This window comes from Cervus elaphus, chromosome 22, assembly GCF_910594005.1.
Source record: "Cervus elaphus chromosome 22, mCerEla1.1, whole genome shotgun sequence".
Taxonomy (NCBI): Eukaryota; Metazoa; Chordata; class Mammalia; order Artiodactyla; family Cervidae; genus Cervus; species Cervus elaphus.
The window spans coordinates 14,822,512-14,848,749 of NC_057836.1; the positions used below are offsets into that span (position 1 = coordinate 14,822,512).

Here is a 26,238-nt window from a genome sequence, read left to right on the forward strand (position 1 = left end):
GAGATCGAAGTCTTCTTTCAGAGTCAGGGCAGGATGCTGGCTGCTCCATTCATGCCCTGAAGTCAGTATAGGTCCCACCTCTCAGATGGACATTGTCACTTGAGGACCCCGGTCTCCTTGACTCCCCACCCCTTTGCTTCACCCTTCTGCCTTCAAGGGTCCCAGAGGCCATGCCAAATCTGGTTGATCCTGCCTTTCTCTCTCTCTCTCAACCTCTCTCTCTTCTTTCTATACGCACACATAGACACACACAGACACACAGACACACACACAGAGTTTAAGCCTCCACTTAAGATCACCAGTCCACCAGAACAAGTTCTTATTTTAAGTGTACACTTGCTACTCCCTCTGTTTCTTGTAACTGTACCTGTGGCTGCTTTTTCAGAAATTCTGCCTGTGTTCATGACCAAGTGACTTCAAAGATGCTGAGGAGTTTGGCGACAAGTCCTTTTGTGTGGCTTCCACTAGGTAAGATTTTATCTGAAGAGACTTTTCACCAAAGACTCCCATTCAAAGGGGCAGAAGAGAGCCTGTGTGGTGTAGAATCTGAGTTTGGATGGATGAGAGATGGAAAAGTGCTCGTGTGTCTGAGCAGTGAGTTCCTTGGTGAGCCATGTTGGCTACTAGGCTCTGCTCTTGGGAACAGGGAGATCCCTTCTCTTCCATGGACCCATCTTAGGAAGTTAATGGGAAAGGCATCCCTTTGGGGGGTCCACACCAGTTCAGCAGCCTCTTTCTAGGTGGTGCTAGTCACTCAAGGGTTTCCTTTTGGACTTAGAAAGCTCAGCTGTTTGTTGGTGGGCTGTCATCAGAGCTGAGTCTTTCCAGGTCTTGAATTGGCTTCCTTTCTTCTTCATCCTCTTCATTCTCAGCAGGTAGTCACCACCCAATGGCAAAGACAACTCCAAACCTCTCCAGGGACTCTGGTCCTCAGCTTTCATGACCCAAGGGAAGATTGTTCCCTGCTCTTTTTCCAAAGTCTACCCACCTGACCACAGAGAAGGTTCTGATTGTCCCTCTTTGGGTTACATGCCCATTTCTGGGAGTTCACTCTGGCCCACGAGCTGAAGTATTGCAACAGGCAGGTCTGGGTCACCACGCACCCCTTTGGCAGAGAGCAGGATGGGTTTCCCAGGTGGCTTAGTAGTAGTAAGTAAGGAACCCTCCTGCCAGTGTAGGAGACACAGGTTTGATCCCTGGATTGGGAAGATCCCCTGGAGAAGGGAATGGCTACCCGCTCCAGTATTCTTGCCCGGGAAATCCTAGGACAAAGCAGCCTGGTGGGCTTGTCCATGGGGTTGCAAAGAGTTGGACCCGTCTTAATGACTTAACAAAAACAACAACAAAGGATGGGTGGATGGGTGTTGGGCCACCCTGCCTGAACCACTTATAATAGATTCTCACAGAAAAGAAGGTTTCTGTCACAGGAGAGCAATGAAAGAGTTCTGGGAAGGCAACCACAATACTCACATTTTGTGTGTTAAACACAAGTAAACGTTGTGGACGTGGACGTTTCAGAAAATTCTGTGACATGTGGGATTGCCATTTGAGTTACAAATCTATGGAAAATACTTATTATTTTTATGAAACTTCTCTTTCAAATGCTGTAGGTCTTAATCTCACTTTCTTCTTTGTTCCTCCCCTTAGCAAAAATTCCACAGATGTTTGTATTCAGGCTTAAATTTCATTCATTCTGATGTGCTCCGTCATGCCGCCTGGGAATGAGACTCTCCTTCTTATGTGCTTTTCTGTGATTTGGCAAAATCTAGGAATAAGTGTCTTGCTTTTCTCTTTCTTGCTTTGGGAGAGTTGAAAGAAGTAGCCTTTGTCCAAAAAATTACTTTTTCTCTTTTATTTTTAAAAAGGACATAAAAGAACATCAACTTGGCCCAAGAATCCAGAGTCATCTCTATTCCCTTTTCTTATTGCTTTCTTTCTCTCCCTCATATTTCCAAATCTAATTGTTTTCTGGTGCCATTTTCAACTAATTCCTCCTGTTTTCTTCCTGGCTTCAGAGAAGACCAAAGCCTAGGTCAAGGGCAAGTAAAATCAGGGCTCTCCACTCACATCCTCATCCTCCCAACATCAAGACCCTCTTTATTCTCTGTACAGTTGACTCAGGGCCCCGGTAGGACTGTTCTCAGGTGGAACTGCCACCTACGGAATGCCCAACTTCATGGGCATCGTAAGAATGCATGTGTAAGCTAGAATATAGTGCATGTATGTGTGTGTGGTGTGGGGAATCAATTCTGTTGGGAAAAGAGAATGAAACTAGAAAACGCCAGGACACTCCATCTGTGCCTTGCACAGTGACCCCAAAGAAATGCCACAAACTACCAGCAAAGAGTTTATCCCCAAGGCTCCTGGTTTTCTGCTCCACTAGACCTTGAGAACACCTAATTTTGGCAAATTTTTCCCTTCTTTATGATCAGAGATTCTAGACCAATGCTTGCTTAATTACTATCCATTTAGAGTACTAAATATCCCACAAATGGCCTCACTGAAGCCTTTTAAGCATCTAATGGATTACATATTACCTTCATTTTATCAGAATGTAGAATAAGGCTTAAAAGAAGTTGTGTTACTTAAGCTCATACATCTAGTACATTGCGAAACTAGGTTTATTCCACTAGAGAGATAGGCAGAGACAGAAATACAGAGAGACTGGAAGAAATTGCTTCACACAGTTGTGGGGTCGGCAAGTTTGAAATTTCACTTTTGATTTTATGGCCTTCAGCTGATTGTAAATATTCATCACATCGATAAGATACCTTCATGGCAACATCTACTGTTTGACCAAACAGTTGAGCAACACAGCCCAGCCAAGTTGACCCATAAAATCACACACTTCTTCCCATCACACACTTCTCCCTCAGAGGGGATGTGCCCTAGGTAGCATAGTTACAAAGTGCATGTATATTATTTAGCCTGCTTTGAATTTAAAAGATGAAAAATCAGCTTTAAGGTGAGTTAAACCTCTGAAATGTTGACTTTTTGTTACTATGGCATAGCTTATTCTATACTGTGCAACTTAGATTCTCTTGGTTACAAGTAACAGAATACTTACACTATTTAAAAAAACCTGAAAGTCCACATGAGGCATCAATGATGATTTCAAGGACCTAGGTTTTCTCTTACTTCCGGCAGAGCGGTGTAGTAACTACTGAGAAACTGTTCATACTGTCAGTTTTGTGTGCTTCTCTTTGTGGGTATGAGGTGGCTGACAGCGGCAATCAGCAGTGTGGGCAGAAAAATATTCTCTGCAGACTGACTTAATCATTCTCAAGCTTGAGTACATATCACAATCACCCAGGGGTATTTGGAAACATGACCAATGCCCAAGCCGTAGCTCGGAGTGATTAAATCAGAATCTCTGGGGGATGGGAACAAGCATCGCCAAGCTTCCCAGGTGAGTCTGATGAATGGCCAGTAGTGAGAACCACAGGCCTAAACAGACCAGTCAGAACCTCCCTCTGGAACCTCGCTGAGAAGGTAAAGGGGAAACAACAAAGAGTCAATATATAGGAAACAGAGTATCTCTCTCTCTACTGTAAGTTTGAGGTTAAAATTGCAATGCTCCTGGCAGAGAACACTTGGTGATTTAAATATTTGTGCTGGACCAGGAGGGGTGGGATGGGGTGGGAGTGGGGTGAGGTTGAAGAGAGAGGGGATATGTGTACTTAAAGTTGATTCACTTTGTTCAGCAGCAGAAACGAGCAGAGCATTGTAAAGAACGATGTGTCTGTCTGACTGTATGGGTTTCATCTTCTTGAAAGCATGACCATACCATTCAGCTATATACCCCCAACTCCTATTAAGTGTCTGGAACATAATTAATGCTTAAATATTTTCTTGAATGAATGAATAGCAGCAAGTTGATCAGCCATTCAACTATGTGTATATAAATTCCGTGTTGGCAAAATAACCTGATGAATGTTTTATAGTCTGGAAAAAAATCATTTTTTTAACTTCAAAAATCACTTGTTTCCCAATCTAAGAATCTCATACTGTCGGGATGCTCCACTTTTTACTCAGGGCATCCTGGGAAACCTTGTAACAAAATGCATTAATATAAAGCATACCCCACTTTTCCCGTCTGAAAAATGTTGCAATTTAGGAGATTACATTCCCAACTAAATACTGGGCTTTAGATCAGAGCTAATGATTGACCACATGTCTTATAAGACATCATACAATAACAGCAAATGAATAGAATGATTGGAAACAGCAAAGGTATGTTTTCAATTGTATTGAATGGGTTTAAACTACGCTACAAAGAGTCACGCTTTTATAAAGGGTATGGTCATTTTATTTACTTTATTGGAACTCAGGGAACTTGTTTGAAGATGGTTGACAATGGTCCAGCGCGATACATCTAAAGTGTTTTGGCTGATGGCTTTTATTCCCCGTATATTTTTGTTTGAAGTGAGCAGATGCATTCAAAACTCTTCCACTGATTCTATAGCTGCTTCAAGCTTTGAAAAGGTTTTCAATGTGTGAACTTGCTACTGCTGAAGTTGCTGGTAATGATGATGGTGGTGATGGTAAAGATTTCTATTCTCACTGAAAATAACTTTCAAAACTAGAGGGGTGGGCTGAGGGGAGGGGAGGGAGGCTCAAGAGGGAGGGAATATATGCATAATTACGACTGACTCGAGTTGTCATATGGCAGAATCCAACACAACATCGTAAAGCAATTTTCCTCCAATTAAAAAAAAAAAAAAGACACAAAAAACTAAGGATTAACTAACTCCCTCCCTGCCACTCTCTCTGACCTCGAGGGGGTGGCATGCCCCTGACTGCTATTGTGACACTGAAATTCCTTTGGGAACAATTACAGGTCATTTGCAGAGATTTTCAAAGAGGAACTTCAAAAAACACTCCCTGAGAATTGTCAGGACCCACGCAGGCTGCCAGCCAGGTCTGATCGCCCATGACAACCTTCCTTTAGGTATGGACATTAGGCAACTCTTTTTCCTCAAGGAAAAGCATTTTATTTTAAATATAGCAGTGTGTGCATGTCAATCACAACTCCCAAGGATATTGAGTAGTTTTGAATGGGTGGACCAGAGCATTCTTAGGGTGTACGGAAAGATTACTGAGGGTAGAAGAATGAGAAAGTGGGATTGTCCATTACTCATTCCCTTTTTATAGCTCCATAATCAAAATTTACATGCTTCAATATTCAGACAGGTCAGTGATACACTCCCCTTTCCCGTCTCTCTGTCCCTAGACACAGAAAATACAGGAAGTACTCAGCATCGATCCATCGATCCAACAGCTAATGAGTTATTGGCTTAGCCTGTTCCTTATACTTCTGTTAAAAAATTCAATTGAGTATATTTTAAAGATCTCATTGGCTTTATTCAACAATTCATTAATCAGATAGCATCCAGTCAAGCAGATAAAAGGAGCTCCAAGAAAATGAAAGATGTTTATGGGCAGAAATAAGTAGGAACGAGGGTATTCGAGGCAAAACAGTAGGTTGGTCATTGCAAGGTTTCTTTCCTTGAGCGGATGCGAGGAGTCAGTCCAACAGATTATCTAGTAACACTGATCAGGGCTTCCCTGGTGGCTCAGTGGTAAAGAGTCCACCTGCCAAAGCAGGAATCACAGTTTCGATCCCTGGGTGGGGAAGATCCCCTGGAGGAGGAACTGGCAACCCACTCCAGTATTCTTGCCTGGAGCATCCCATGGACAGAGGATCCTGGCCAGCTACAGTCCATGGGGTCACAAAAGAGTTGGACACGACTGAACGACTAAACAACAACCAGCCTATATAATAACTGAACAAGAATGATTACAACTCACTTTTCAGATGAGGGACTGCAGAGGTTATAGGCCCTGTCTGGCATCATATGAATAAAAAATAGATCTTCTGAGAAAAATTCCTTCCTTTTCTACCACCCCACCACATCCTTCACGCAACACTATATCCCTACTATACTTCAAAGTACCTCTTGAAAAATCAAAGTTAATTCAATTAAGTTCAAGACAATTTTAGAGTGAAGGACATTTTGTTTGACTATGGCAATAATTTGCAAATGGATATTTAGTTGTGGTTTGTAGGTTAACTCTTCTTTTAATCGTATTACTCAATTGATCTTTAAAATTATTGCTGGGGTAAAATATAGTAGTATCCATTTTCTGAAGAAAGAAAAGAAGCTAGCGTTTATTAAATACCTGCAATGTGGCAGGTCTTTTTAGCCTATCTATTTCATTTAACCTTCAAAATAACCTTGTGAGGTAGCTTCCAAGCCTTCAATTTACTGTTGATAAATAATATACATTATCAGTATCATTTATTGACCACTCATATGTCATCTGATGTATTCATTATAACAATCTTATCAGGTTGGTTGCATAAGTAAAAATTAAACCATAGGAGCATTAAAACACATTCCAAAGGTCATAGCATTAAGATTTGAACTTATGTTCAAAGATCATATTCTTAACAACTTTTGGTGGTTCAGAGTAGCCAAGACTATTGTTTGTTGGTCAAAATGATGGTGTCCATCATGTGTGGGACTTTGTACTCAGGATGGGGAAGAGTGAAAAATCTCTGGTCCTGGGTGTCTTACTGTCTAATAGTGACACAGGGTCCAGGGGACAGGTGCCAGTCGAGTCTGGAGATCAGGGACAAGGAGATCTTGCCAATGGCTGGGAGTGTAAGAAGAAACTCTTTCCCATGGACATAGTGGAGCCAGGATAAGAAGTCGTGAAGGTGAGCATCCTGTTCACCCACAACCCCCTAATTTATCTCCACTCTTCCAATCAGGGTAAACTTGCCATTTTGAAGAAAAGAAAAAATAAATAAAAAGAGTTTCTCCTCCAGCATCTGTATAACTTGTTCCAAAATGAACTCTTGTCAAGGCTTTGAGAAGTTAAAGATGATGACATGTATGACAACCCAAAGGGCTTTTCAGCTACACTTGGAGCTGAGTCAGGAAATCAACCCTGAATATTCATTGGAAGGTCTGATGCTGAAACTGAAGATACAATACTTTGGCCACCTGATGCGAAGAAGAGCCAACTCATTGGAAAGATTGAAGGCAAAAGGAGAAGAGGGTGCAGAGAATGAGATGGTTGGATGGCATCACCATCTCAATGGACATGAATCTGAGCAAACTCTGGGAGATAGTGAAGGACAAGGAAGCCTGGTGTGCTGCAGTCCATGGGGTTGGAAAGAGTCAGACACAATTTAGTAACTGAACAAGGCTCATTAGAGCAAGAGGCAATAGAAACATGTGATGCTCCTTCACCTCTCTCCTGCATCCTTGCCCACGAGAATGACCTTATTGGAATGGACAGGATGGGAGGACGTGGAAGCTTCAGGAGATGTGAGGATCCAAACAGGATGGGAGGTGGGGTGGACCTCAACCTCCAAGTCAATATTGATTGACTTGGTTGTCAAAAGTGAAAGAAGGTGGAGGCCTGGAAGTCAGAGCAGATTCCAGAGGGGTTTTTTTTAAGATAGTCTGTGAATTTCAGGAAGGGAGTGACCTGATAACTTAGGAACCATCTGAGTGCATAAAGATGGACTGTGGAGTATGTCCAATGAGAAGCATTTCTTGCTGGGAAGTCAGGCAAATGAGATACAAATAGAATGCTTGGATTTCAGGCATTCATCTGTCAAATTTGCAGATGCTGCAAGAAGAAATTAGAATTTCTCTGTGAAAACAGACTACTTTGTAGTCTGATAAGGTCTGAAAGTCTAAAATTCTAGTATGTATGGTTAGATGACAATCCCAAGATTAGTGGTTTGTAGAAAACACTGATGTACAAAATAACTACTGTAGATGCTATTGTTTTTTCAGGCCATGACAGAGTATGGTATTGGGCTTCCCCGGTAGCTCAGCTGGTAAAGAATCTACCTGCAATGCAGGTGGATTGATTCCTGGGTTGGGAAGCTCCCCTGGAGAAGAGATAGTTTACCCACTCCAGTTTTCTCAAGCTTCCCTGGTGGCTCAGATAATAAAGAATCTGCCTGCAGTGTGGGAGACCTGGGTTTGATCCCTGGGTTGGGAAGATCCCCTGGAGGAGGGCACGGCCACCTGCTCCAGTATTCTTGCCTGGGAAATCCCATGGACAGAGGAGCCTGGCTGGCTACAGTCCATGGGGTCACAAACAGCTGGACACGACTAGGCAACTAAGCATAGCCCAGCATAAAGTATGGTATTATGCCATAAGACAGAAAACACCACAAATGAACAACTTTTTGAGCACTGACACCTTCTATCCATGTATCTTAACCTTTTTCTTTACAAAAATCAAAATATAATCCCTCACAACCCATCTTCACCCTGTGCTTCCTTCCTCTGCTAAACCATGGTAAGCCTTTCTTTTTCTTTTTTAATGCATGATTACTCACCATTGCATTATCTTAGGCACAAGCACCCACACACTCCCCAAACTGGAGTTGCATTATGTATTCCGTCGTGTGTGTGTGTGTGTGTATGTGTGTGTATGCGTGTGTGCTTCTCTTGTGTGACTTTAAAAAAAATTTTTTTTTAATTAATTTATTTTTATTTGGAGTATGATTGCTTTACAATATTGTGTAGGTTTCTGCTATGCATCAATGAGTTTTCCAATTGTTGATAAAGGAAGAAAAGTCTCGCCTTCTCATCACTCCTCAAGGCTTCTCTTTCCAGGTAGGCACGGGTAGGGTTTGACCAGAGGGACCCTTAAACTGTTGACCACTGTTCCCCTTTTGGCAGTGGAATGCTTTCTGTTGCCCAAACTTTCTTCACTGGCCCACACACGACAAAGTCTTGCATCAGGCTGAGAAGATTTTTTTCTCCAGTGGTAGACGATAGCAGTCTTGTTTGTAAATGTGGGTTTTCAAGCTTTATGGGGGAAATAATTTTTAATTTTTGTTTTTGTTTGGAATTGAGCAAATTTCCACCTCTCTTATGAGAGCTTACATAAACAAGTGGGACTGGAGGATGGTTTTTCTTTTTCAAACACAAGGGAAAGTACACCATTTGCCTCTTCTTCCAAGAATGACCACGAGTTTTCTCATGAAAAACCACAAATAAACTGTTTCCCACTCAAGAATGTACCTATGACCAGGAATGGATCGAGAACAACTTCTTACTGGATCAGTTATTTCGAAACCATAAACAACAGTTTAATCAATCATCCTCAAGCTTACAGTTCACCAGAGGTAGGGGACTTTTAAATTGGTATGTGCTCAGTTGCTAAGTCATGTCTGACTGTTTGCAATCCCATGGACTGTAGCTCGCCAGGCTCCTCTGTCCATGGGATTTCCCAGGCAAGAATACTGGAGTGGGTTGCCGTTTCCTCCTCTATTAAATTGATATAGACTATCTTATTTACAAAGAAGAAATAGAGACACAGACATAGAGAACAAATGAATGAACACCAAGGGAGGAAAGGGGAGTGGGATGAATTGGGAGATTGGGATTGATATATATATATACACTGTTGGTACTGTGTATAAAATAGATTGCTAGTGAGAACCTGCTGTATAGCTCAGGGAACCTTATTCCGTGCTCTGTGGTGATCTAAATGGGAAGGAAATCCAAAAAAGAGGGGATATATGTACACATATAGCTGATTCACTTTGCTGCACAGAAGAAGTTAACACATTATAAAGCAACTATCCTCTCCTTTTAAAAATAAATAAGCCACAGAAACCAACACAAAAACCCCAAACCATAGCCACTGGTTCCCAAGGAAGAGGGGAATAATTAAGGGCACATGCCGCTGCTGCGAAGTCATGTCAGCCGTGTCCAACTCTGTGTGATCCCATAGACGGCAGCCCACCAGGCTCCCGTCCCTGGGATTCTCCAGGCAAGAATACTGGAGTGGGCTGCCATTTCTTTCTCCAGTGCATGAAAGTGAAAAGTGAAAGTGAACTCGCTCAGTTGTGTCTGACTCTTCGAGACCCCATGGACTGTAGCCTACCAGGCTCCTCTGTCCTTGGAATTTTCCAGGCAAGAGTACTGGAGTGGGGTGCCATTGCCTTCTGCATAAGTGCCGATAGGCCAGAGCAAAACAAAGAAAAAGGTGTTTTCATCTCCTTTGGAAATTATACTTTTTACTGTTTAGCAAAGAAATTGAATTGCACCTGTCTTATAGTATGCCTGGTTAGGAGAGTAGGATATAGAAGAGGAAAGGGGGAAGAGAGAAATAGGAAAGGAGATGCGGGGGATGTTGCACAGTAAAAACAGAAAACCAGGTCTTTGATCCAGTTATAAACAAAGATATAGAGAAATAGATCCAGATATAGCTGGACAGAAACATAGAAACTCTTTCATGTAGACACACACGTACACACAAACCATCCAAGAGAAATAGAGAAATGAACACACACACACACACACACACATACAAGGCTTACAAACAAGAAACCCAGTGAACAGAAGCCCACACATTTTAGAGACCCACACATTGAGAGGGACAGAGGGAAATTAAGGCATGAGGACATTTGTTGACTGAAAACATGATTCCCTTCTGAGGACTCCTATGGAAATTGATCTGCTCGTTGACCATGACTTTTATCTTTTCCTTCCACATTTATACTCATGCCATGCCTCAAGAGTCAGTCCTGTGCTTACTCATCTCTCTCCCCGCTTCCTGCCTGAGATGCTGTCCTGAAGGCCAGAGGTGGGCAGTAGGTACTTTTTGTTTCCTGTGTTTAACAGGCAATAGATGTTCTTCCACGCTTTCCTCTTAACTTGACCAGAATTGTGAGAAAAAAGCTCTTCAAAGATTGCTTTTTATCTTCCCTTCGAAATATTGACTTCCTCTTCTGGAAAGGGGCTCAAGGCTGCTTCTCCTTCTCTGGCTTTGTTCCCAGTAAATGATGATCCAGGACCATCCAAACATGCCACCTGAAGGCTGAGCATGGCCCAATTGTCACTGAGATCTGAGCCACCAGCGAATAAAGACTTCAGATGTCTTTTTCCACTGCTATGTCAAAAATGTCATTTTTACTCCCAACCTAACATCTGCCTCCTTCCGCCATTCCTCCCCCTGGTCTCTCTGTGTGGTTGAATTGCTCTGGATCACATGTTTCCAGACGAGCGTCTCTGGGCTGAGTCACCTGTGGGCATCCTCTCCGTGGCCCCTTCTATCACACGGAAGAGCCACATACAGGGGTCCAGGTGGTGCTGTGTGTCAGCGTCTCCAAGAGTGGGCTTTGCTTGCTCACTCGAAGGCGTGGCTGTTTGGCACTGGTCTGACATCCTGCATCTGTGAAAGGAGAACAAGAAAGAGAAAGTGGTCTTTCCCTGGGAACTGATAAAAGAAATGTTCACATACCGACATGTAGGAGAGTCATTCTGGCTTATCCATGAGTTAACCTGAAGCTGATGCTAACTATGATAGCTTGTTCATGGCCTATCATACCTACAGGGTACGTCTGCTTTAAGTATTAGAGAAAAGAACACATTGCCCAAAGGTAAACAATGTCCACCTTGAAAACAAAGGTTAAATGCCTCCGTTCCTAGGATGCTGGTCCTCCTTCCATAAGACACCCTTCCCAGGTGTCAAGGCCATACTGACTCACTGTGTATGTGTTGGCCTGACTTGTTTTATGTAAGATGTTAGATACAAAAAAAGATATAAAACTGTGTTGGAAACCCTGCTTCTCCGGGGCACTTTCTTAGAGTCATCAGGGAAGCAGGCTTCCAGGCTAGTCTTCAGTTCGGCTCAAACAAAACTGTTTTATATTCTTATTATTGGTGGTTTGCTGGTGATTTTCAACAACAGAAGAGTGCCCCATGGGCAGATGCCAGGCCCTTCTCTCACTTGCTCAGGTTGGCAGAGTGAGGGTGTACTGGCTCTAGGTGGACCATGCTTTGAGAAGTGGAATATTTCCTGCCATAATAGTAGACAAGATGTCATGGTCATCAGCAACTCCAGTCCTCCAAATGTTAATTCCTGAGCCCTAAGGGCACTCAGGAAGAAGGATACCTGGGGGATCTGGTGGCCAACAGACAGCTGGTGCTCCCTATGGTGAGCATTGAGGAACTTTCAGTTCAGTTCAGTTCAGTCGCTTAGTCATGTCCGACTCTTTGTGACCCCATGGACTGCAGCACGCCAGGCCTCCCTGTCCGTCATCAACTCCTGGAGTTTACTCAAACTCATGTCCATTCAGTCAGTGATGCCATCCAACTATCTCAGCCTCTGTCGTCCCCTTCTCCTCCCACCTTCAATCTTTCCCAACATCAGGATGTGAAAATACAGGACTCTGGCCCCAGATAGCTGAGATGAGTGATTTCAGGAAGCCTAGGCTCTTGGATCTTCCCATACACAGAAAAACACTAAATTCCTTAACTTGCAGTGTTTGGTTTTCTTTAATTCACAAAATACTTTTGATGGTCAGACTACCTGTCCTTTGTTGCAAACATCTATACAACCTGGCTCCTCCCCTCACCTCCTCAGAGTGTTTCTCTCAGGGATGCTTGAGATGCTGCTTCCTAGGCTTAAGTCCTAAAAATTTCTGCTGAATAGAACATAACTCTCAACTTTCAGGTTGTGACTATTTTTAAGCTAGCACCCTTTGACTTGCATCCCCACCAGGTAAAACAAATGTCCGGAGGGGAGCTGAAAGCCCCTCACATGTAAGTCACACATGTGTCCGACACCGGCATCATGAACTTCATCACAGCCAACTCCACCAGTGGAGAGAGGTGGGGTGGGGAGGATTCACAGGAAGTGAGAGAAGAGAGGTCAAGAGAAAGAGGTTTATATAAACTGGCCATAGAGAGTGGTGAGGGAGTGGGCATCTCGCCTGGGGAGGCTTCATGGGGATGATGGAAGTCCAGGGTTGCTGGCTCGAAATCATAATTGCTTTCAGGACTTCTCAGTTGTTTTATGGTCCCTCTGAAATATCACCTTCCATTTGATCCGAGCCCAGCTGATACATCAGAACGTGTCAGTGATGCACAGAGGCATAAATACATACCCGCTGCCCAAATTCCCTGAATTTTTGTTGGATTATTAAGAGGCATATTCGGTGGGTGGGGCAGTCACGTGTCATGCATACAAGTGGTCATCTCTCTGCCAGGTGTGCAAAGATGCACACAGGGAGGTACGTGGAAATACCATTTTTTTCACATGAACTTCAAAAGGTGTGGATCTCATACATGAGGACACTGGGGCCCAGAGAGGTGAAGTGAACTTGAACACAAGTCCCTCTGTTCCTCTTTCACAGAAAAGCTGTCTGCGGCAGTCCTGAGCCAGCCTGTGGATTGAGGTGTGCACAAAAACACACACAGACATACACACAGATGTTTTCCTTTTTACCCTTACAAATAGTCTTTTAGTGAAAATTATTTTAGAGCATAGCACAATAATAATCAAAAGGAAGGCCCATCCCACCAAGGTCACTTTTATAACCTAGGCCAGCGTGTGTATCAGCTGATGGGCATACTTAAACAGACAGGAATGATACGAATAACAGTGGTAAGAGTACAAACCCTCCTCATTCAAGACCTGCTGCCTCACGGCACAGCCACCTCATTCAGTCCTATGGTAACAGCATTATGCAGAGGCATTATTTTTATCCCATATTGTAAGTGAGGGAAGTGAAGCTTAGGGTGGTTAAGCAACAGGTTAGGGCTCCCCAGGTGGGCAGGGTGGACTCCTGATTCAAACACGGGTTTTCCTGACCCCAAAACCCAGCTCTCCACCCCAGTTCCTGACTCATTGCTTTTTCTTGTGTTTCATCAGAACACAGTTCTGTCTACGTTCATGTGCCTATTTCCCTCCCAGGTTCCTAAATAGCAGAGCCTGGATGCCCTCTTAGGGTCTTCGGCCTTCTGCCCACTCTCCTTCCAGGCTCGTGTCTAATACTGTTTCCTTCTTGCCTTGCCTGGAGGTACTGGGGCCGGCTACTCATTGCCCCTCCCTGGGGGCTGCCTGCGGTAGCATCCTTCTCCTCCTAAATCTGGCCTCTTTAGGGAAAATTTTATACTTTTTTTCTTTCCCCTGTGGTTGTTTGGTTTGGTTGCTTGGTTTACTGATCTTTCCTCTTCTGATTTTAAGAAGACATTTGGACCACACTGAGACTCCCTAGGGATCCAGCCTTCTGCCATCAGTCACTCTCACCTCCAGGAGGTTCTTGAGTGGCTACATTTGTTACATCCTTCTTTCACTGGACTGGTTTATATTTTTAGCTTACTTCTTCTTCCTCTCCTTTCTACCTTTTAAACAAATTTTATTAGGCCTCTAAAATTTTTATATAACCACTATTCCCAAAGCTTCGTCAGACAAACACTTCGAGTAGTTTTTAAAGTTTACAGAAATAGGGGTTTTGTTTCTGTTCAATTAAACATTTCAACATAAAATATCTCAGACTTTAGTAAGGTTTAGAGAATAGCATAAACATTCAGATACTTGGCACCTAGCTTTATAAAATCTTAACATTTAACCTTTCTTTTCAGATTTTTTTTTTTCAAGAGAGACAAGCAACTTCTAATTCTGAAAACTAGTCGTTAAAAGGACATAATTAAGTGGGATTTCTGTGTTAACTGTATTTCAGGACCACTAAACAGCCCCTGAAAATGAAAGAAGGTGTTTTATTTTGGTTTGGTTTACAAAGTAATTCAGTCTAATAAAGTGAAAGAAATGATGGAACTGGAAAATCAACATTTTGTAAAGTCTAATGAAATCAGCAATCCAGGCAACGGTCATCAAAGAAAGAAAGTAACACATGAAAGACTGATCAGGAACTCTGCAGTGGAGGGATTACTTTCCACCATCATTAATTTCCACCATCACCATTATCAACTTCACCATCACTGAATCATGACTCATTTCCTGTGATAGTGCAATGAAATTATTCAACGTAACTTAAGAAGTTTTCTTGCTAAAAAAAATTCAGTTGAACTTGAATTTAACCAAAACTTTAGAGAAAACTTCCATGTATGGATGATATAGGGGAGAAAGACTCAATTTAAATGGCACCAGAAGACAACAAACATTAATCTAGAATGTGGGATAGTCTAAAAGGCTGGTTCCAAAATTTTAACAACAACAAAAAAAGCATGAAAAAGGTGGGTTTTGGAGGGGGAGAGGAAAAGAGACTGCTCTTGATTTAAAGCAATTTTTCCCTGGGAGCTCAGATGGTAAAGAATCTGCCTGCTAGGCAGGAGATCCGGGTTCAGTCCCTGGATCAAGAAGATCTCCTGGAGAAGGAAATGGCAACCCATTCCAGTATTCTTGCCTGGAGAATTCCAGGGACAGAGGGGCCTGTGGGCTACAGTCCATGGGGTTTCAAAGAGTTCAGCACAACTGAGCAACTAACACACAACACACAAAACAAGTGCAATGCGTGATCCTCGTTGGGGTCCTGATTTGTACGGCTAGTGTAAAAAGCAATGACAGACCTAGAGACTATGTTGAAAAGCAGAGACATTACTTGCCAACAAAGGTCAGTATAGTTAAGGCTGTGGTCTTCCCAGTGGTCACGTATGGTTGTGAGAGCTGGACTGTAAAGAAGTCAGAACACCGAAGAATTGATGCCTTTGAACTATGGTGCTGGAGAAGACTCTTGAAAGTCTCTTGGGCAGCAAGGAGATGGAACTAGTCAATTTTAAGGGAAATCAACCCTGAATATTCACTGGAAGTACTGATGCTGAAACAGAAGCTCCAGTATTTTGATCATCTGATGCGAACAGATGACTCATTGGAAAAATCCCTGATGCTGGGAAAGATGGAGGGCAAAAGGAGAAGAGGGCGTCAGAGGATGAGATGGCTGGACGGCATCACTGATGCAATGAACATGAACTTGGGCTAACTCCGAGAGACAGTGACAGACAGGGAGGCCTGGTATGCCCCAGTGCATGGGGGTTGCAAAGAGTCAGACATGATTGGGCGACTGAACAACAGCAAAGTGTAGAAAGGGGGCTTTCCAGACGGCTCAGCAGGTGAAAATCCACCTGCACTGCAGAAGACACAGGAGATGTGGGTTAGATCCCTGGGAAGGGAAGATTCCCTGGAGGAGGACGTGGCAACCCACTCTAGTATTCTTCACTGAAAAACCCCACGGACAGAGGCGCCCTGCGGGCTACAGTTTATGGGGTCACAAAGGAGTTGGACACAACTTAGTGACTAAGCAAGCAAATCACGGAAATCTGATATAAATGACACATCTTAGATGATAACGTTTTAGATCATTTTGTTAGATTTGATAATAGCATCAGGCTTATAAAAGGAAGCATTCAGTGTTAGAGATGATTATTGAGTTAAGGCATTTGCTCTAAAACAGCAGCAGCAACACTCACAGATTCATCTGAGGTCCCTGAGTGAACTCTCCTATGATCTCACGTTTTTCTTTCCCTCATTATCTGAATCCAATCTTTACTATTTCCACTCATACTCGTTTCTGTTACTTCATGAAGATGTATCCGTCAGTGATCCACAGTATTTGTTTTCATTTCTTTGAAACTTTCGCAAACAGTATTCTTCCTCATGTATTATTCCATAATTTATTTTTATATAACATTACCATTATGAGATATGTATTCCAAATATGTAGATGTGGCCATTCATTTCATTGCCTTATTATTTTCCATTATAAAAATATTCCACAATTTATTTAAGGACTCAACTGTTGACTGATACTAGGCTGTTTTCAATTTGCCACAATCACTAGCAAGGCAGCAGTCAGCATTCTTGTATATGCCCCATTGTTCACATTAGCTAGAATCTTCCTGGAAATAGATTTGATAAGTTGAAAGGCATCTGTGTTTTCACCTTTACCAGAAACCAATAGGTTATTCTTGAAAGATGTAACAATTTATATGTCCAACACAGCTTGTAAAAACCTGTGAAACTTAACATGTTTGCCAGCACTTGGGATGATCAGGTATTGGTAGAAAAACTTCAAATCACAATTGTTTGGAGATTTTCTCACATAGAGAGAGTGTGTGTGTGTGTGTGTGTTCTCTGTCACTCAGTTGTGTCTAACTCTTCACGACCCTGTGGACTGTAGTCCACCAGGTTCCTCTGTCCATGAGATTCTCCAGGCAAGAATACTGGAGTGGGTTTCTATTTCCTCCTCCAGGGGATCTTCCTCACCTGGGATCAAACTCGCATTTCCCATGTCTCCTGCAATGGCAGGCTTGCCATGTCCTTATCCAATCTCACATAGAAACTTAGGCTTTCAAATGCAATTCTCCAAAGGGAAGCATGTTGAAGACTGGAAGAAAAATACAAATTTATAAAACAAAATAAACCAACCAAGCCGAACATATCCTAACTCCCGTGCCTCGTGGCATCGTTGGACCATAGAGTCATCTTAATCCCAGCACCTTTTCAGTTCCTTAGCCTACACTGAAATCAGGCTGCAGCCAGGACCTAAAGAGCCCTTAGAGGCAGCGAGCCGGTGACCCAGGAGGGAAGCGCAGAGGTCATGGAGAGGCATGCGGACCTGGTGGCACATGTCAAGAAAGGCGTAGCTGCCCAGCTTATAAACCCTCTGCTGGTCTCTCTTCACAGCCTGGAGGAGAGAAAGCCTGGGGTAGATGCAGGTGTGACTGCTGCCTTCTGGGGTATGATTAACTATCAACCTAAGCTGCTCCGTGCTTGACAAGGCGGGCCTAGACTCATCTTATGGAGCAACAAAGGAAGCAATGAAAAGCAAACAGCTTAGGGCCCTTATTTTGAAAAAACAAATCATGAAACAGTGTTGATGTACAAAGTACAAAGAATAATACAAGTATCCATGATTGAAATGAATAAATGAAATGTTATCAACATCGTTGAAAACACCCACAATGCCTTTATCTTGAATATGGTGTTGATAATTCCCATGCATGTCATTTTATCCCTCCTTACAGGCATATGCTTCTCAGACACATAAAACAGATGTGTACACATTAAATAAACCACCGTTTACTCTGCAAATTATGCTCCAACTTGCTTTTCTCTGAACATTGTTTGTGAAAATTATCCATACCTCTAATTCTAGCTCATTCATTTTTGCTGCTGTGTAAAATTTTACTGCATGGTTATATCACAATCTAGGTGGTGCAGCGGTAAAGAATCCACCTGCCAATGCAGGAAACACAAGATATGTGGCTTCGATCTCTGGCTTGGGAAGATCCCCTGGAGTAGGAAATGGCACCCCCCTCCAGTATTCTTGTCTGGAAAATTCTGTGGACAGAGGAGCCAGGCGGATTACAGTCCATGGGGTCACAAAGAGCTGGACACAGCTGAGCAACTGTGCACACATATCACAATTTATAATTTCCTTACACATTCACTAGTTAAAGGGCATTAAGAGTGTTCTGTTTTTTGCTGTGATGATGCTGTACATGTCTTCTCATGCATGTGTACCAGTGTTTACCCTGGGGTGTAAACCTAGGAGTGGCCTTTCTGTGTGTTAGGGTATGAGAATCTTCAGCTTTCCCAAACTGCTCTTTGAATTGGTTTTCCCAACGTGCTCCCAGCAAAGTATATGACTTATAGTTGTTCTACATCTTAGCCAACACTTGGTGCTGTCCAATTTAAATTTTTCTCCCCAGTTTACTGGGCATGAGGTGGCCTTAAGTATTATTTCCAGTTTATATGTCTCAATTATTAGCAGAAATTCATGCTACTGGTTACTTGGAGTACTTGTTAAGCATCTTGCCCACTATATTTCTCTTGGATTCTCTTTTTGGAGTACATGGGTGTGAGTATGTGTGTAATTTGCAGGAATTCCTTACAACTGTGGGAAAACAAGCTCTATTCAGCCCGGAAATTGTCTGAATCTTTGCTAAGGCTGAGGAGGCTATAAATAATCTCACTTTTGTTTCTCTCCCAGCCCACCATGAAGGAAAAAAAAAGAAAGGCAGAAAGCATTTCAAAGCAGATTGTGAAGCAGTAAGAAATAGTGAGGGTGGGACGTCCCTCTTGGTCCAGTGGTAAAGAAACTGCTTGCAATGCAGGAGACACAGGTTCGATCCTGGATCAGGAAGATCCCCTGGAGAAGGGAATGGCAACCCGCTCCAGTATTCTTGCCTGGAGAATCTCATGGACAGGGGAGCCTGGCGGGCTATAGTCCACAGAGTCGCAAAGAGTCGGACATGACTGAGCAACTAACATAACATATATACTCTGTGCCAGGAATTTAGCTAGAGGATAAAGATGTGCTTTGGGGATAAAGATGGATATAAGACATACCTCTATTCTCAAGATATTTCTAATCTATTCTGTACCTTTAGTTCCTAAGGCCTCTTAAAAAGTCTAAGAATCAATATCACCCAGGTTTTAGAACCTAGATCTGCATTTTCTCTCCAGATAAGATGACTGCCATCCCGAAGAGGAATAAGAGACACTTTCTGAATCATTTCTAATTTGAGGATCGTGGGATTTAGTTGGCAAAGACAAGCTCTGAGAAGGGATAAAGCATCTAGACAGGACCAGATGTCCAAATATAAAGGAGTCACCTAGGGTCAGAGAACATGTCTCAGGAGAAAGGAAGGGGAGTAAAGGGGTGGAAAATCATCTCTTCTCAACTGGGAAGTGTGTGTACAGGGCAGAGTAGGTGAAATGGAATGTGAGCCCCAGGGATCAAAGTTCTGCCGGTGTCACCTTCCCTGCAGCAAGGGGTCACCGAGGCTGGGGGCAGTCCAGACACGTCCCTGAGAAGGAAAATGAATCAACGTGAGAAGTGCCAGGATGCTGTCCTCTGTGATGGATGCAGGCTTTGCACGCATCATGAACAAGCACGCCACAAAGGGCACAGAGACCAGGAGTCTGCAACTGAAGCAGATCTCTAAAAGCTCTTGTACAGCCAGGGTGCATCTCAGGAGCAAGAAGTGAGAACAAAAGGGGCAGCAAGCAGCCTCTGGTCACAGCCAGGGAAGTCGAAGACATTCTGTGCCTTTCTTCAGGATGGTTCAAGTGCTTCCTGCTTGGGGATGCAGAGGAGTCAGGGGTTGGCATCAGGCTTCCATGAATACGGAGCTCTGGAAATTTAGCTGCAGCTGGGAGAAGATGTCCAAGGCACAGACTAAGCAGCAGCACTGGGGTTGAGTGCAGTGGGAATCCAGGACTTAGACTCTCTTCCCAGAGGGAAGTGAGTGATGCAGGGTGGCCAAGAGGGTAGAGTAAGTAGCGCTGGCTGAACACATGGACTCAGTAGACTATAGTCAATGTGATGAGATTCCAAGAACCCAAGGAAGTTTTTATGCCTCAAATAATATCTCCCTTCCCTCAACTAGAACCTGGCATTCCTTTAAAGACTTTAATCCATAATTCAAGCCAAGCTTTATCATTAAAGTATCCCTGGGAGAGTTAAATTCATATAGGGCTAAACTATTTTTTTTTATTTTTTGGCCATGCCACGCAGCTTGCAGGATCTGAGTTTCCAGATCAGGGATGGAACAGTGAAAACGCTGGCAGTGAAAGCAGTGAGTCCTAACCACTGAACCACCGGGGCATTTTCAATTTTTCTTAGAGTAGTTTTGGAGGAAGGTACAAGAGTCTGGTGAAAGGGGAGAAGTTCACATAAAAATGGAGACAGCTAGGAAGGCAGTTTCCGCTGTTCTTGGTGGCCAGCCTGATGTTGTGGCCCATGAGGGCTGCCAAATTTGGCAAAATCCAGGACAGAGGCACCAAGAACCTCAGTTTGGTTGATCTGAAATTCACATTTAACAGAGGGTCATGTGTTTCATCCACAACCCTGGCCAGTGGGGTGAGGGTGGTGGTTTTCTCTTACGGCCCCCCTCACACCCTGCCAGTGTACATGCCTTATAGATTCTTGGAGCCTGCCTTTGCCTGGATGAGGACAGCAGGGGAGGGGGTATAGTGTGGAGAAACCAGAACCATCACACGCGGTGGGGAAGGTACGTTGTTGAGGCGTAGAAACGTCAATCCCCCCCAGGACCCAGACTATATCCCTTCTTTCCGCATCCTCGGTGACAGCAGAATGAACAGGGGTGGGTGGGAGGGAGAGGAGGCCACAGGCAAATGCCCAGCTGCAGGAGAACTGGAGGATTCTGCTCTGAGCCGAGTGCTTCCACCTTCTCTCTTCAAAAGCATCGCACAGATGAACACATCTGGTCTTGTCCGAGGAGCGGCCCAGACCCACAGCAGAGCTTCTCACACCTCTGAGCTGCTCAGATCCAGACATCCTGCTCAACTTACTTCAAAGACGAGTAGAAAAATCCATCCAAGGTCAAATCACTTGTTTTTCCAGAACAGCCTCTGATGCAACGGAGGACAGAGCCCAGCTTCTCCCTTCCCAGGCCTGGGGGGAAGGCTTCCCCTTGCTTCCCTGCCCTGTTCCCAGATCCAGCCAGGCTCCTGGAAAGTGGATGGACCGCTCATCCCTCAACTTCTCATTTCACCTGTCACAACAGGGAGACGAACGGGGCTGAGAGGGGTCCCCCAAGGAGCTCCTGTATGTGGGGCCAAGCCCAGGCCTTGCACAAACAGATTGCACCCTGGGCTTTGGATTTCAGGATGGGAAGATTAACAAGGATCTGCGACCAGGCAGCCTCCAGACTCTCCCTTCCCTTCTCTGGCTGCTCATCTTCAGAATCAAGTGGCTGCATCTCCTAGGATGCTTGGGCTGCTCTTGACTTACCTTTTGGAACCAGTGGGCAGCGAGAGAGGGGCCGCTGCAGACAGAATTGCTACTGAATTGGCATTGCACTTGGGGCTCGATCCACAGAGCCATCAGAGACCGCTCCCCTCTGCTAACTCCAGAGATGGCACGCAGAAGAATGCCACCTCCTTTTACTGCTCTCTTTCTCCCATGCTCTCTTCTTTTCATCCCACATGAATAATAGTGCATCACAGAATTTCAGGACTGGACTATGCTACGGAAGCCTTTAGACAACCGACTGCCCTCGTGTTACACAGGAGAAAACAGTCACGGCCAGGGTCACCGTGGCTCGCCCAAGGCCATACACTGGGAAGTTTCTGGATTGGTAACCGGGCACTTCTCACCTTTTGTCTCCTTTTCTCAATTCCAGGGGTTCCCAACTTCCACCATTTTTGTTGTGGCTGCAAACACCTGTGCTATCACATAATGCTTTCTCTCTAGCCAGATCCATTTTGTTCTGAAGGGTAATGAGTTTAAAAGGAAGCTTTATCACTGATGCCAATGGAAAAGCAACATCATTTGCTTTAAATATTGGAGACCAAATGGCAAATGCTGGGAAACTAACCAGATACTGTGCTCTGTGAGACTCTCATTCCAAGACCTAGTTATTTGGGGTTAAAATGGGAGCTAAGGGTTTGAGAGGAGTTCAGGTGAGCCTAGCACCTGGCTGAGACATTCTCCTTGAAGGGAAGATGAAAGCTGGATGGGGGGCAACCTTCCTGAGGACCACCCAGGCCTCTCCACACACCAGCGGTGTGTTCCTCCAACCCCTGCACTGTGTGTTCCCCACTTGAAGCCCCTGTGCTGGGTGGAACCAATTTCAGAAACGAGAGGGCTCTTGCCTGGCTGTCTTCCCTCCTCCGCCGGCTGGGGCTCCACAGATGCAGAAGTTGTTGTTGTTTAGTCACTAAGTTGTGTCTGACTCTCTCCGACCGCATGGACTATAGCCCACCAGGCTCCTCTGTCCATGGGATTCTCCAAGCAAGAATACTGCAGTGGGTCGCCATTTCCTTCTCCATGGGATCTTCCCGATCCAGGGATCAAACCCGCATCTCCTGGCTTGGTAGGCAGATTCTTTACAGCTGAGTCACCAGAGAAGACTAAGATGCAGAAGACAGATGCAATATTCCTTGCACTTTTCAGAAAGTATGGACAGTGGTCCCTGTAGAGGAAGAGATTTTTTATTACTACTAGTTTCATTGGAGTATAGTTACTTTACAACGTTGTGTTCATGTCTATTGTACAGCAAAGTGAATAAGTTATACGTGTACATGTATCTCCTCTTTTCTCGATTTCCTTGCCATTCACATCACCACAGAGCATTGAGAAGAGTTCCCTGTGCTACACAGTAGGTCCTTGTGGCTTATCTATTTTATCTATAGTGATGTGTATATGTTAATCCCAAACTCCTAGTTTATCTCCCCACCAATCCATCCCCTTCCGTAACCCCAAGTTTGTTCTCTGTGTCTGGCAAATGATTATTAATCCCCTGCTGTTACTGAGCCAGGGGTGGGGTCACAGAAATAAATAATTCATCACAAGACACCTTGTCAGCACTTAGGGGAGCTTTGTGTAGCGGAGACAAATGTCATTCATAGAAAAAGCTAACAAGGACATACATGCTGCATACGCACGGATGGCTAGTCTGCTGAATGTTCTGGAAGCCTGGAGGAGGGACTGAGACCGAGGGCCCAAAGGGGACCAGGGGAAGCTGAGTGGAGGAGGTGGGATTTTTTGCTGGGCTTCCTTCTATTGTCCTCTGGTCCTCTTCCAAGATGGACACAAAGTCTGCACTGGCGGAGGCTGGGGGTTGGCTCTCACCCCTGGGCGTGGGATGCACAGGCATTCCGGAAGCCTGTGGAGGTGGGAGGCTGACCAGGTGGACAGCGCCCCCGCGGCTGCCCCTGAGATCCTCGAAGACAGATTTACCAGTTGCCAAATTCTCCTTGTAGCCCACTCTCCTCCGCGGGGCGCTGTCCCGCAGTTCTGAGGACTGGCGGCGGGAGGCGAGGACTCAGAAGGGACTGTAGGATACCAGGGGCACATCCCCACCTCCCAGTCTCTGAGCCCAGCTTCTACATCTGCCTCCGCAGCGCTGCCGACACCGGGGTGGTTTTCATTCCCGGAAGAGCGCTCCGCTGGTCTCGTGTCTGCGGCCCCTGCCAGGCTGGCTGAGAATCAGCCGTGGGTACCAGCTCCACCACTGAACCCCGACTTCCCCCTCAGCATCCTTCTCTAGCTTTTTATGAAGATCTCCATCCCAGACAGGGAAGGAAAATGAGAGCAGGAGGCAAGAGGAGGGAGGGGGAGATATAGAGACAGAGATGGACAGAAGGAGGATAGAAAATAGTAGTAAAGTGATGGTGTGATTGTGGAGACGGAAAGTGGAAAGTCAGAGGAAGGGCAGGCAGGTTAGTGTGCTAAATGTCAAGGGAGTCCCAAGATGGTCACTTTCACCTCCAAGTCTTTCAGAGAGGCTGCGGCTGCCCTCTTCAAGCTTGATGCCATCCATCCTGATCAATAAACGTTAACCAAGGAAACGTCTCTGTGCCCAGCACTGTGTCTGGGAAACGCAGGAGGCAGAGTGCCTCTGGGCTGAGACAGGCATTGCTGCCATTGTTCAGTCGCTCAGTTGTGTCCAACTCTTTGCGACCCCATGGACTGCAGCACATCAGACATCCCTGTCCTTCGCTATCTCCCAGAGTTCGCTGAGATTCCTGTCCATTGAGTCGGTGGTGCTATCTAACCATCTCATCCTCTGCCGCCCTCTTCTCCTTTTGCCTTCAATCTTTCCCAACATCATAGGGTCTTTTCCTATGAATTAGCTTTGCACATCAAATGGCCAAAAATATTGGAACTTCAGCTTCAACATCAGTCCTTCCAATGAATATTCAGGATTGATTTCCTTTAGGATTGACTGATTTGATCTCCCTGCTGTCCAAGGGACTCTCAAGAGTCTTCTCCAGCACCACAATTTGAAAGCATCAGTTCCTTGGTGCTCAGCCTTCTTTATGGTCCAGCTCTCACACCCATACATGACTACTGGAAAAACCAAAGCTTTAATTATACGGGCTTTTGTTGGCAAACTCATTTCTTTGCTTTTTAACATGCTGTCTAGATTTGTCATAGCTTGCATAAACTCACAGAAATTCACATGAACTCCTTCTTTTAGGAAAAGAATGTAAAAATCAGACATACAGAACAAAGAAAAAATAGTATTTATTTAGAATGAGAAAAGAAATCACAACAAATTGTTTATTAAAAAAACTGGCATCTATAATAAACCTTCTGAAATCCAGAAATTAACAGTATTTTTATTAGCATTTTCCTCTATGTTCTCCTCTGTCATATCTTCATATGGTTACAACTTTGTGAAATCATTTTCTGTGGAGAGAAATGAAAGAGAATTCAGTCTTCCTCCAGTATGGTTGACTGAAATAAAAAACAAAACAAAAACAAAAACAGCTTTAATGTGCATTCAATCTCAGACCTCGCTTAGCTCCGCCTCTCACATCTCTGAAACTTCAATGTCAAGCCCTCAGTTTCCACTCGAGTCTCTGTCCTTCTGCCCACTTTACAAGCCACAGAGGCGAGTGAGACAGAAGGGTACTCTCAGGATCCAACAGGGGCATCACTCTTACATGAACATGACTTTTTTCCTTGCCCACCTTGAGTGGCTCTGAAGATAGGAGAAAGGGCAGGATCACCCTTGCACTCCTACGTGAGCCCCAGTGAAAGGAGGTGCAACTGGAGTCTGCGATCCCAAGCGAAGGAAGGGTGGGTGCTAATGAATCCCTGATTTTTCTGCTGTCTTCATCCCTTCGGCACATGTTTGTTAATTATGAAATAGTCCTGGAACCCCTATTCCATGCCAGGCACTGTGCTTGGCTGTGGGAAACAGAAGACAACACAGGAAAGACCCTCCGTACTAGGGGTCCCCATTTTGCTCTCTATGGGTCAGATGATGGGTGCATGATGGTTTTGTCCCCCAAGCACCTCAATAGCTAGGTCCTTGCAGTCACTACCACCCTGGCCAGTGGACATGGTGGGGGGACCTTCCTTCTGTCCTTATTACGCTCCCTGCCTTTCCCCCCACCCCACCCCATAGCTCCAGTGCCCCACAGAGCAAATGGAAAAAATGCCAGGATATTTGGCCAAGTTTTCTTTCCCAGAATGAGCAGTCACCCACTGCTACAATCATTCTAATTTGGGGATCTCACATAGGTGGATCTTTTCTATTTAATATTGGGGAAATGGCACAAATTTGTATGTACCAAAGCCTAGAAAAATGAAAGTGATAGATTGAACAGTAAGCTAAATGAATCCTAGCCTGTATGATAGAGGATGGAAAATTTGGGTTCCACAAATCCTCACTCCATCGTGTTAGACTTAAGTTGGTATCACAATGTAAACGTCAACAGAAGTTTGCTTAATTCAGCATCTGTGAGTGCCCAGTCACTGGATTGTGTCAGACCCTCTGCAGCCGCATGGATTTTCACCATTAGCGCCACCTGAAAGTGAAGGTAGAAGCATTAGTCGCTCACCACTGAGTGACTGAGCACACGTATTTATTGATTCACGAGTGTTTTCCCACTTCTACCCAGCCTTCCCAACATTAACATTTTGCATAACTATGTACTGTGCTAAGTCGCTTCAGTTGGGTC

The 26,238-nt window shown here is 44.4% G+C and overlaps 1 long non-coding RNA gene across 1 annotated transcript in view; it reads left to right on the top strand.

Annotated features, from left to right (window-relative positions):
• The window catches only part of LOC122680397, a 92,389-nt gene that overhangs the window by 4,966 nt on the left and 61,185 nt on the right, over positions 1–26,238 (top strand). The window contains exon 2 of the long non-coding RNA XR_006336693.1: positions 386–468. This is a non-coding gene — a long non-coding RNA (uncharacterized LOC122680397). The remainder of the gene's footprint in view (positions 1–385; positions 469–26,238) is intronic.